This window comes from Phyllostomus hastatus, unplaced genomic scaffold (genome assembly GCF_019186645.2).
Source record: "Phyllostomus hastatus isolate PE091 unplaced genomic scaffold, TTU_PhHast_1.1 phas_contig_40, whole genome shotgun sequence".
Taxonomy (NCBI): Eukaryota; Metazoa; Chordata; class Mammalia; order Chiroptera; family Phyllostomidae; genus Phyllostomus; species Phyllostomus hastatus.
The window spans coordinates 31004944-31018685 of NW_025333872.1; the positions used below are offsets into that span (position 1 = coordinate 31004944).

A 13742-nucleotide genomic window follows, 5' to 3' on the forward strand; every position below is an offset into this window, starting at 1 on the left:
AGAAACAGAGACCTCTTAAAGGGCCAACACACAAAATTCCATTGCAGCCACCTACCCTGGCCTCTGGCAGAGGGGAAGCAAAGTGGATTAGAGACATGTGAGGGGAGTCTGGAGTTCCTGGCCCTGAGGAGAGCACTGAAGGAATAGCTACAATGAGCCCTGTGCTGAGCCATTCTGCATATGGCAGAGGCCATCCTTCTCAGGCTGAGCACTTTCCTCCAAGTGGCATCAGCCTGAGGGGAAGCAATAGCCCTGCCTGCAGGAATTACTCTGTCCCACCCTGTGAAGTTTAAATGGGTATGCTGAGTATACCCTGAGGCTATATCTATGATTAACTTTAACAACTAAGGTGGATGTCTGAGAACTCTGAGATATTAGCTGACCCTCCCCCGGGCATGGTGCTAGTATAAGCCAGTCTGGGTGTGCAGCGTGGTTCTTTCTATATACAAACAGGCCCAGGATAGGGAGCCACAAGCTATGGATCACTGATAGCTCCAAACAGGTTGCCCAGAGCCAATTACAGACAGCATCTGACATAGGTTTGCACCAGAGTCTTTGAAGATCCACCTAATACATAGAAACAAACACAAAGAAGGAGCCAAATGGGAGGACAAAGGAATAGGACTCAAATGAAAGTACAAGAGAACTCTGCAAAAAAAGAACTAGATGAAATGAAGGCAAGGAGTTTATCAGATAGAGAGTTTAGAGTAATGATTATAAGGATACTCAACAGCATAAAAAAAGACATGGAAACCATAAAAAAGGACTAGTTAGAAACAAAAAAAAATGCAATATCTTAAATAAGTAAAACACTGGAAGGAATAAATAGTAATTTAGATAAAGCAGAGGAGTAAATCAGTGATTTGGAAGACAAGGTAGGAAAAAACACCCAGGCAGAACAGCAAAAAGAAAAAAGAATTGAAAAGAATGAAGAGTTTTAGAAATCGGGACAACATGAAGCATAGCAACATCTGCATCAGGGAAAGTCCAGGAGAAGAGAGTGAGCAAGGAATCCAGAACCTATTTGAAGAAACAATGACTGAAAACTTCCCTAGTTTGGTTAAAGGGAAAAAAACACACATGATGAGGAAGCTCAGAGTCCCAAACAAGATGGACCCAAAGAGGCTTACACTGAGATACATCATTAAAATGGCAAAGTTTGAAGACAACGAGAAAATCCTAAAAGCCACAACAGAAAAGCAAGTAGTTACCTACACAGGAGCTCTGATTAGACTGTCATCTGATTTCTCAACATAAACATTTCAGGTCAGAAGAGATTGTCATGAAATATTCAAGGACCTACAAGGTCCTACAAGGACCTACAAGCAAGGCTACTGTACCCAGCAAGGCTATTATTTAAAACTGAAGGAGAAATAAAGAGTTTCCCAGACAAGAAAAAGCTAAAAGATTTTGTTAACATCAAACCAGTACTGCAACAAATGTTAAAGGACTCACTAGAAGAAGGAGGAGGAGGAGAAGAAAGAAAAACAGAGGAAAATAGTTATTTAAAAAATGGCAGTAAATACATATCTATCAATAATCACCTTAGGGTATGTTTGAGGGTGGGAGGCAGGGATGGGTGGTGTGGGTGGGGACATGGTGGGGTGAAAATGGAGACAACTGTACTTGAAAAACAATAAAAAATAAAATAAAATAATTACCTTAAATGTAAATGGCTAAATGCTCCAACCAAAAGACATTAAGTTAGCTGAATGGATAAGAAAAAAAGACTCATGTATATGCTGTCTCCAAGAAACCCACCTCAGATCAAGAAATACACACAGACTGAAAGTAAAGGGTTGGAGAAAGATATTTCATGCAAATGGAAAGGAAAAAAAGCTGGGGTAGCAGTACTTATATCTGACAAAATAGACTTTAAAACCAAGGCTATAGTAAGAGACAAAGAAGGACACTAATGATAATGGGAACAATCCAACAAGAGGATATAACCCTAGTAAATATTTACACACCCAACATAGGAACACCTAAATATATAAAGTAAATTTTGATGGACATAAAAGGAGTGATTGACTGAAACACCATCATAGTAGGGGATTGTAACATCCCATTGTCTTCAATGGATAGATTTTCAGACAGAAAATCCATTATTTAAATATGTAATCACTTATACCAACATTTATATATTTATTTCTAAATTATATGTTATTCTAATTTCTTAATTATTAGGCATATTATAAATTATATCCAAAAATAGAAAAAACTAAATACATAAATAATAATAAGTTATAAATAAATATAATAAACATTACATCCCAATGATTTCTCATATGACAACTGTTCTATAAAACAAACATTTGTTTATTTTTTTTTCAGAGAGCAGAAAGAAGGGAGAAAGAGGGAGAGAAACATCAATGTGAGAGAGAAACATCGATAGGTTGCCTCTCTAAGCAGCCAGACCAGGAACCAACCCACCATGGCCCTGCCCAGGAATCCAACCAGCATCCTTTTGCTTTGTGGGATGATGCCCAACCAACTGGTGTTTATAGCCACACCAGGCAGGGCTATAAAACAGACATTTAAACAGGATTAAAAATTAGAAGGAAGCTTGGGAAATGCCTTAATAGCAGTCTTGGATCTGAGAATTAACTACACCTGATCCTGAATAACTCCTGAGCTCATAAAAATTGGAAGCATGCAAAGACAAGTGGCTATATAGATTAGACAAAGGGGCATGCTTTGACAACTGAGCAGTGGACCCTGAGGAATGAATAAACTTTTTCCAGGCTGAGGGGAGAATATAAACAAAAGTACATAGCTGTTCAGTGGCTTGATGTAGATTTAGAAGTTCAAAATGGAGGACACGTGCAGCAAAATACTAATTATGTGTGTAACGACACAGAATGGATTAACTCAGGCAAGCTGCAACTTATAATAACACTACAGTCTGTGCTTTCATGTTCAGCCTTCAGTTTGTCCCTCACTGTTATCAAAAAAAAAAAAAAATAGTGGACCTCAGTGACCATCCTGGTAGGGCAGAGGAAGGTCAAGGAACGTTCTATAGTTACACATCAAGAAAGTACAAAACACAGGTTATTTTTAATTTTGGCTTTGTTCCTATAATTTAATGTCTAAAAATTAAGATGTACTAAAATAGTAAAGTCTGTTTCTCATGTAGCCATGAGAAAAAATACTTTCCCAGTAATTCAATACTACCTTCTTATTTTGTTGATGTTTCATTTTCATCAGCTGCCATTCGAGCCAACAAAAATGCCCAAAGTGAGGACTTTCCAAATTTATAACCAGGGAGGGTGTCCCTTCCCCTTCTTTCCCTAGTTTTCTATCCTTCTCTGTTCTGAGTACACCAGCATGACTCACCAGGCACAGAAGACAGATGGAGAACTGCTTTTCTAGGAGTAGTAATCTGTGTGCTTTCAGTCATCCATATTCTCTCATTTAATGACATTTGTGGCCAAAGACAAAGATTTGCCAGACAGCTGACAAACCAGACTAGGGAGGTGGCACAGCCTGTGAACAAAAGGTTTCCCCAACCTCACACACAGCCAGCTGTCCTGGTCCGAGAATGAGCCTGCATTATTGGACTCCTGAACCAGCAGAGGTGATGGGCCTAATCATCCCTCTGTCCTCTAAGTAGCTCTGCTCAGAGGAAATTTCCCAATGTCTAGTGAAGGCATAAAAAGAAACAAAGACCCCCAAAAATCAAACCCTTAGAAGATCAGAGGCTACCTTTAAAAAATCTTTTACAATATGCTATGCAAAATACACTGACATATGAATTGTGTGAAAATAATTTCTCTTCTAAGGATTATAAACAGCTGGATTTTGCTCAAACAAAAGTCATAGCCAGAACCACAGAATTAGAGGTTTTCTATTTCTCTACAGATTTCACTTCATTCATAAACCAGTCATACCCTATATTTGGCAGGCAGTTAGACTTTACCAAAAACATCCCACTGTTTTCATTAAATAGTTTTTGTCACTTATATATTTATAATTAGCATTATATATATGTATGTTCAGTGATATATAAATATACCCCTAAAGAGGAAATTTTAGAATAAACCTTTGTCTCTTTAAAACTTCTCACTGAAATTAAATTCAAAGAAAGACTTCATGTTGCCATTATTAGTAAAATTATTTTCAGGATCCATTTTATTATTTTTATTCAATATAACTTATTAAGTGATTTCAAAGGGCCAGGCACTGGGTAAAGAAAATAATTCTAGGTGTGTGACTTTGTGGACCTCACAGGCTAGTAAAATTATTCCCATTGAATAGATAAATCATGAAAGGAGCTAGAGAAACTAGTAATAACTTTTGTCTGAGGTAGCTGATTGGCTGAAGGAGTTATTTTTGGTAAATTTTAAAAATTTTATTATAAAAAAATGAGTCAATATTAACATACCAAAGCCAGTTTCACAAAAATACTACTGAGCACCTTCCCTATGCAAAGCAGTATAAGTTTTATCCACAACAGCTCAAGGAGAGTGAACATTTAGTGGGTTCTTTTTAAAAACTGAAGAAGTATTCCGTATTCTAGCATTCAATTTTCCAAAGCCCTGACTTATATCATATGTGTAATGGCAACTCAGAGGCCCCTAAGATTTTGTTCACTGTTCTTCAGAGGAGGATGTGAAGTCATTGGAGATTTCTTCTCTTTTTTTTGTCTTGAAATATGAATGAATGAATAACTAATTGTCAATGCTTTAACCAACCATTAAGTCATACAGCTAAATTATACCTGGCAGAATTCAGATTCCACATTTCTATGTCTTTTCTTTCACATATTGAGAACTTAAAGCCAGGTGCCCCAGAGTAACAGTAACCTGGAAGTAAAAATATGGTCTCTCAAACTTCTCACACCTGTTTCTGAGGCCCTGCAGGTTCTCCTCAAAGCCCCTTACTCAGCTATTTCTAGAAGTCCACAAAGGGAAGGGGTGAATAACTGTGCTCCTCAGTGCTGTCCTGACAGCTATCCAGAGACTTTCTAAATTTTCTTCTCTCTTGTTCTTCCTGCCTGTGGCCTCTCCTGGCATCACTTAAGCTGCTGAGATGGTATCAAAGGCAAAAAAAGAAGAGATCTCAGGAAGTGCAGAAACCTCCAGGGTTTAACCCCAATAGGTGCTCAGTTACCACCCAAGCTTCACACGTAGTAAAGGCAACAGAGCTACAATCCCCGATGCTCCTGAAGTCCTTAGGATCACAGAAGCCACAAGAGTTACAGAAGTCACTAAGACAAAAACTCTCCACTGTTACTGTGGATGTAACTAAGTTGGGGGCAGAAGTGGCTCCTGAGTTTCTACTGGGGACAGATTTAGTGGGAGTAGTATGGTTGAAAATGGGAACAAAGATCATAGATTATCTTGAAACTGCATTCTCTCAGAAAATACACTTCTGTCATGTATTGATTTACTTGATGGAGCTTTAAATGGTTGCTCATGGGGACTGTAATACAGATAAAGCCCTGTCCCCAAGCTATCTTTTGATGATGGCACAAGTGAAGAATTCATCCCTTTCTAACTCACTTTGGGTTGTCGGCTGTGCTCACAATATGTCAGAGGCTTAGTGAAGTTTTCCTGGACACTGACAGAAATCCTATGGGTATATGTGGTCTGTCAAGAAAAGTTCAGCCATAACAAGAATGGTTTGCATGGCATCGATGTAACCTGGCAGCCAAGGAGAGTGGACTGGAATGCACATGCATGAACAGTTATGACTATACTAGTCGGTGGGAGTGGTAGATGCTGCTGGGTGAGCATGTGTACTGTGCAGCCATCACATTGAAAATGACTGAGCAAATAGAGCAACGAATCTGCATCAAATTTGCAGTAAGCTTGAACATTCCTCTATGGAAACTATTCAGAAGATTCAGAGGGATTTTGGGGATGATGCAATGAATGCAGCACAAATAAAAGTGTAGCACAAATGCTTCAAAGGTGGTCATGAATCTGTTGAAAGTGATCCATGTTCTGGAAGGCCTGTGACAAGCAGAACACATGAAAGTGTTGAACATATATGAGCTGCAATACACAAAGATCAGCAGCTGACAGTGTGAGAACTAGAAGCTGAGCTGGAGATTCCAAAAACTGTCTCCATGATTTTGATGCAGGATCTTGGCATGAAATGTGTTGTGGCAAAATTTGTTCTGTGGTTTCTGCTACCACAGCAGAAGGAACATTGTGCTGAAGTTGCTAATGACTTGATTCAAACCACTATGAATGAACCAGATTTCCTCGAGAAGCTGGAAATGAATAGCTGGAGATGAATTGTGGGTCTACGGCTATGATCCAGAAACAAAGGCCCAGTTGTTCCAATGGAAGTCACGTGGTTCTCTGCACTTGAAGAAAGCATGGCAAAGTCACAGCAAGATCAAGACCATGTTAACAGTGTTTTTTATTAGAAAGGTTTTGTTCATCATGAGTATGCCCCTCCAGGCCAAATAATTAATAAGGAGTGCTATCTCAATGTTCTTCATTGGTTGAGAGATGCAATATGATGAAAATAGACACACCTATGGGCAACTGGTGATTGGCAGCTTCATCACAACAACATGCCTGCTCGTGTATCACATCTTGTGCTGAGTTTGTTGGTGAAACATCAAGTTGCCCAGGTTACTCAGCCCCTACAGCCCAGATTTGTTGCTCTATGACTTCTGGCTTTTCCCAAAACCAAAATCACCTTTGAAAAGGAAGAGATTTCAGACCATCAATGAGATTCAGGAAAATACACAGGGCAGCTCATGGTGATTCCAACAAAGGATTTTGCAGAGTGTTTTGAACAGTGGAAGAGATGCTGCGAGAACTGTGTGAAGTTCCAAGGTGCCTACTTTGAAGGGGACTGAGGCATCACTGTCCTATGTACAATGTCTCGTACTTTATTCAATACAAAAATGTCTCTATTTTTCATGTTATATGTCTGGATACTTTCTGGAAAGATCTCATAGGTTAAGAAGGACTCTCCAGGAAAAAAAAATCCCTGATTGGTAGCATTTGCAGATTTCTATGGGCCCATCATGGCCAATTTCAAACTACCACTTGACATCACTGAAGCACTACCACTCACATCGCAGAGTTGAGAAGAGATGAGCACTGTCAGCTCTGGCAGGCCGATGCCCGTTGGCTCCAGCACACCACTGAGAAAGGGCCAAGTAACTGCAGCAGCGTGAACCCCTCCGCTTCCTTTTCTATGCAGACAGAATCATACTGGAGAAATTTCCCTGCATTCCTAAAATGGTATGAAGGCAGAAGTAGGAAAGATAAATACATCCACTGAACCTAGCATTACTTGCTGCTTCCTTCATTTCTCCCTCTGCCTGACAATTGTAAAGCACATTCTGACCAGCCAAGCCTTAGTCCACAGTAGCATGGTGTTTCTAAGCAGAAAGAAAAGCAGATAGAAAGAGAAAAAAGTCAGAAGGAAAGAATGTCTTTTCTTAAAGTTATGTCACAATAAGCTAGGAAGAAAATGTGTGAGTTTGTATGGACAAGCAAACCAAAGGGCCTCTGTGAAGAAAACGAACTGGAGTTTGAACCGAAGTCAATGTTTTGTTCTTGTTTTCTTTTCTTTTATTAGAAATAAAGCTTAGTTCATAAGGATATTGGCTTTCTCATCTTCCTCACACTCCTCGTTTCAGCTATCCTCTTGGCTAGAGATGCCTCATGGGAGAGCCTGGGTCTGTGATATTTTGGTAACAGTTACTGATATGTTGATACAGTCAGGGATCTCTCTGTGCTCACTGTGAGGTAACTGCCTCAAGTACAGTCCAAAAACATGATGTCAAAGATATATACAAACAGTGACCTTGAACACTTCTAATGCGTCTCTAACGGAGCAAGCAGAGGTATGCTCGCTGGTCATGAGCTTCATGATCTGCTGAGAACATATTGCACTAGGGAAGAACTCCTGTCAAGAGCCAAAAATTAAACCAATGTCACCCCAATAAATTCAATTGAAAAAAATTTTTTAAAGGAAGAAAAAATAAAGTCTAAAAGAAAATAAAAAGAACCAAGAATTAGTCATCAGTAATGTTGGCTAATTAATTTCATAAATTAGTTTACTGAAAAGAAAAATTTAAGAGACAAGGCCTTGTATCTTAGCCATGTCACATTGTAACAATTCCTGCTTATCTCTGTTACATTCTATTATTGTGGCACAGCGACAGTCCAAAGACAACCGGTTTTAATGTCATGAACTCAAGAATATGCTACTTCCAGTTATGCTTAATTGTATGCCTGCCAATGGGTCCATTTGGGAAGAAAATAGTAGTAAAGAGGGCTAACACTTCATTTAGGTAGTGTATAAGTAGTGACGCTATAGATGATATAGTATTAAGATTTTGTCATTCACTGAACTATGGGATAAATCCAACATCTAAACTTCATCCTTTGAAGCAAAACTATTCAGAGCACATGATGAGGATATTCAGGCCAGGACTTTGCTTTTCTCTTCTTAGTCTCCTTTATTCCACAGAGCTTTGATTAGAAAGCTTTAGATAAATTTAACCCAAGTAAAGAATAAAAATGGAAACAGAAATTATAGTTATTTTTGTCTGCATATTACAGCTTTGGTATACTTACCATTTCCTTCATCCCGCAAGATCATAAACCATTTGAGGGCAAAAACAGTTTGATTCACTTTTATAACCCCTGCAGCAATTAGCCAGGGCTTACACAAATTGTACATGCAACATAACTTTGTGTAATTGGTTAATCTACAGGAAATACAGGCAGGGTATGAGAAAATACAATGAACACCAGAACATTCTACTTGACCTGGAAAAGGTGGCCCATTCTGGCTCAATAAGTCAAAGGATATTTAAAAATGTAGACTGAGCCCTCTTCTCAAAAATCATAGAGGCCCTCTAGAGTGTTGCTTTTTCTCATGGACTCTTTATTAAGAAGATGATGAATTTACATAATTTTCCAAATATTACAGAAAAATCAGCAAAGCCAAAAAGTGACTAAAAAAAACTAGATAAATTTTAAGTGACTCCAATAGGCAAACTCTGCCAAAGATGGGGTTATAAACAGGCGCTGACCAACCTGATTGGCCAATGTCACATTCTCCCCAAATAACCTCTTAGGAAATGTCTCCAGATCTCTGACTTCTCATCCTCAGCATGTGAACACAGGGGTCCTACTTCCCCTTACTTGTTGAGAGGAGGAAATCAAAGCTACTAAATGCTCTGAGAAAAGTTTAAAGGGATAGTAAGCAACTATAGTCATGAATGGAGTATGCAAACCATGTTTTATGTTTCTCAAAACACAGAGCAATAGCTACAATGTGGAAACATAATAGAAGCCCTTAATATATTCAGGAAGGCAAACAGAGAACAATGAAAAATAAGTTATTATCTTTAGAAAAAAATTTTTTCAATTACAGTTGACATTCAAAAGTAAGCTATTTTTTTAAAAAAAATTTTAATCCTCACCAGAGGATGTGTTTATTGGTTTTAGAGAGAGAGGGAGGAAGAGACACAGGAGGAAAGGGAGAGAAACAGAGAGAGACAGAGAGAAAGAGAGAGAAAATCATCGGTTGCCTTCTGTCCTCATCCTGACCAGGGATGGAACACACAACTTAGGTATGTGCTCTGACCAAGGATCGAACCCAAGACCTTTTGGTTTACAGGACAACACTCCAACCAACTGAGCCACCCAGCCAGGGCAAAAGTTGGCTATTCTTAAAAGTGTAGAACAAGTGACATATAGTCACCTGTTGGGATTAGTCAAGCAGCTCAGCTTTGAAAAGGATTTAGAAAAGTAAATGGATGATCAATTTATAATCAGACAATGAAAAGAATTTCAAGAATATTTATTCACAACATTAGCCTTTGAGAATATTATCCTAGAGAGTGAGCAAATGCCATACTATTCCAAAAATGCCATTGGGGATCTGCTGTAGTCTGAATGTTTGTATTCCTCCCAAGTGTTTATGTTGAAATCATAAGGCCTAAGGAATCAGCTCCCTCTAAGGTAACTGTCTTTCTCTTTTAAGATTTATTTTTAAATTAAATTTGACTTACACATACTATTAGTATGTGTTTATATTTGTAAAGAATCAAAATTTGTAAATTCTAATCCGATAATATTTTAGGTAAAAAAAAGAAAAATGATATCATTTGAATCATCCTCAGAGTTTGTTTTATTTGAATTTTTACCTGTAATTGTATGTTATTTCTGTCACCTGAGAACTGGTGACTGATTGAAGAGAATAAGACTAGCATGGAGGGCATTCCACTGCCTTTCAGTCCAGCATCAGGATGAAGCTGAGACAGGCAGGAATGGACAGCCAGAGGGAGCTGTAGTGGTCAGTGCAGTCTGACTTCTCCCCACACCTGAACCCTCTCTCCTCCCACCTCTGCAGCAATAGCCTCTGTCTCCCATGTGTCGGCCCTTCCAACTCATTCTGCAGAGATCTCAGAGAAATATATTTAACACAAACCTCTCTTTGTGTCAATCCTCTGCTCAAGATAATTTTCTATCATTTTCTACTTTCTATTCATTTTCTATCTCTGCTGAATCAGTTTCTATTACCCAAAAGTAAACTTTATAGTCCTACATGACCCACACCCTGTCAAACTCTCTACATACAATTCCCTCCCTTCCCCTGAAAGAACCAAGTCCAACTAATCTCTGTCCTTTGGTCACATCACCTTTTCTCCAGCCTTCTGGACCTCCTTCCTTTTCCTCCCCAACATTAGTCCCACTCTTCCTTCAGGTGGCAGTTTAAGCATCACTTTCTCTTCCCTAGTTCCCTAAGGAACACTTAGCTGCTACTCTCCATGAATATTGTTCACATAGAACTATGGCAACTACCACATGTATTTGCCTATGTGTTAGCTTTTGGAAAGTGGGAACCAGGTTTCTAAATATTTTTACTCCTAGCACCTAATACAGTTTCTGATATACTGTAGGCAGCTGGATATTTACTAAATTTTGAATAAATGGACCTGCTGAGTTCCCATAGCCTATATATTTGCAGATTCCATTCTGCAAAGTCATAAAGCTCATAAAGTGGTTTTTGTTACCACTACAATTAATTAACAGCATTTTTTGCACATCTTCCTTTTCAATACTTTTTGCTTTCTTCATTTCTCCCTTTGGGACAGTGCATCTTCTCATGCTTAATATCTATTAACAAAAACATTTTATCTGAGCCTACCCATCTTACAATCATGATTTTTGCTGAATCTTAAAAATATAAAACTTTCCAAGTATCCATAGTATATTTGTTATGAAATTTAGAGGACGATCATGCCACAGAGTACTTTGAGAACTAATTTCAAAATACACAAACTGCATAGATTACAAAGATAAAACTTAAATCAAGAGATTTTTTACTTGTAGTCACCCAGTTTTTGAAAATCACAAAATTTTCATTTCTTCATGCTATTGATATAATTAGATTTTTAGGAGAATAAGGCCTCCTCATCTTGTTCCACTCACCATTTAAATCTTGCTTTTCACAGCTGAGGGTGTGTCCTCTGCTAATCACTATGAACCAGTAGCGTTTGCAGCAGCTACCATTGTAAAACACACCAAATTCTTATACAAGCCAAAACCCCAGATCTCTATAGGGACATAACTGTGTTTCTTAAGTGAATGCCATGGATGTACCCACTACCTGTGGTGGTAAAAATCTCTGTTGCATGCATAGCCCAAAAATTAAATGAGTAAACCTCCATTTCACAGTCACTCACAGAGAAAATTGTGGCTGTATAGAATGGTGAGTGCTCTGTGAATGGGACTATGCACCTCAGTGGTTTCCGAAGGATGGTGGCTCTTTTAGTGGTAAACATTTAGTTTACCTGGGTTCACACCCCTTGACTTTCACTTGGACAAACCTGAAAGCTCCAGCCAGCTAGAACTGCCAACTTTTGCATAGTTTTCTACCCACAACCATCAATCTCTCCCTGGCAATAAAAGGAGACTAAACCTTGGTTTGCCCCAGTGTCACTTGGGAAGGTGATGAATCTGTCATTGAATCTGAGCCAGAGATGACGTACCCTGGCAAAGTAAACCCAGTGTAGAATGCCCTACCAGTTCTATAATCTGGGGAGTCAGATTCTCTACACACAATGGGGCACCTTTTCTGGACTGGCTAATTGAGACAGTTGCTTCTAAAAGCGGGTGCCAAGCATCTGCCCAATGATTTAAAATACCTTCTCTTTAGGTTTTTTAATATTCAGTGTTCGTTTCCTTGGTTAACATTGGTGTAATAGCCAATGAAGTCATCAAACCTCAGCGAAGAGTCAACTTTCCTCTGAAAAAGTAGCATATTATTTTGAAGAGATGTTTAGCCAAAACTGAAAAGAAATGATTGAGAAACAAAGTTGCCATGAGCCTATCTGGCCTATGAAGTTGTGTGGTCTTAAGAACTTGTACATGTTTTTAGCTAAAATTAGGTTTCAATGTAGGTAGGGAGATAAATAAGAAAAGAGCTATAAACATAAAAAATAGATTTTTAAATTTTTTAAAGAATTTTTTTCTGCAAGAAACACTGGTAATAAACATAATTTCCTGAAAATCATTTGTAATTTATTTTCTTCCTTTGTTTTTAATTGGCAGAAAGCATTTAAATTAAAACTTCATATCACCATGCATGTTAGCTTGAGCCCAGAACTGTTTTTTTCCAATCTCAGCAGAACTTTAGATAATAAGGTCAATGTCATCTCAGGAAAACTGCAGGGAGCCCTGAGGTTTTCCACCCACCATTGGGGGAAGGAAGGAGAGCAGTGCTTTCCATCACTAGGTCTGTAGACATGAGCTTGGCTTTACCAAGCTGAGATTACTTTAAATATTTGTATAGCAGAATGAAAGATGGAGGTTAGTTGTCTAGAGAACATAGAATAATGAATTTTGAAAGCTAATGATGAAGACTAAAAGGAGCTGAAGTTATTTTTGCATTTCAAGTGCATGGGTTTCTTCTGTTCAAGAAAGCTTTGGAAAGATTTTATTTTTTAACCATGGCTCAGGATCTTTCTAGTGTGTTCTCAGCTAAACATCTTAGTGAGGCCACATATACTAAATCTTTACTTTAAAAGTAAACTGTATATGAAAACCTACACAGACCCACATATTGTCACACATGCAAATTGGTCTCTTTTCCTATTCTTTGAAGACTGAGTCCTTGAAGAAACCAAGCCACATGTTGATATGGAAGAAAGGAAATTTCCTCAGGATTCCCCATCAGCATTTTTCAAATAGGAAAATAATAATAACTGTAATATCAAATTATTTCCACAGACAGCTGTTTTTCACCAATAAAATAATAACACCTTCCAAAAAATTGAGGACAAATGTCTGTGATTTTATTTCAAAGACACTATATAAATTTGAAAATCTGTATTTGAGCTTTCAAGTTCATTAAATTCACTTTAATGTGGACTAGTAAATGCTCAGCATGAATTTTGTCACACCTCCTTCTCAGTTCACTAATGGTAGTAGCATCCTATGTACATTCTCAGTGCATTTGCTGAGCCTGAGTACATTCCCAGAATCCTCCACATATCACCAGAACCACCTCCAAAAGATCCTGGCCACAGGAATATGTGTTTGGCATTTCTGTTCTCAATTCTTTAAAAATGAAACATGCTTAATTCTTATGTGTTACTACCATATAAGTGAAATAGTAAATACATACTTTTAAAAAAGATGCCTAAGTAGCCTGGTTAAACACAAAGATTATCAAACCTTAAGAAGAGTAGAATTATGGAGGAAAAAAAATTCCAAAAATAATGATGTTTCTTTGATGATTGTGGCAAA

The 13742-nt window shown here is 38.1% G+C and overlaps 1 protein-coding gene across 5 annotated transcripts in view; it reads right to left on the reverse strand.

Moving 5' to 3' along the window:
- FILIP1 (filamin A interacting protein 1) overlaps positions 1–13742 on the reverse strand; it is a 185865-nt gene that overhangs the window by 122841 nt on the left and 49282 nt on the right. Inside the window, exon 1 of one of the 5 annotated variants that reach the window (XM_045843015.1) lies at positions 7042–7061. The exons of the other annotated variants lie outside the window; for them this stretch is intronic. The gene's annotated coding sequence lies outside the window, so the exon portion shown is untranslated. Of the gene's footprint in view, positions 1–7041; positions 7062–13742 lie in introns of those variants that run through there. 5 annotated transcript variants of the gene reach the window in all.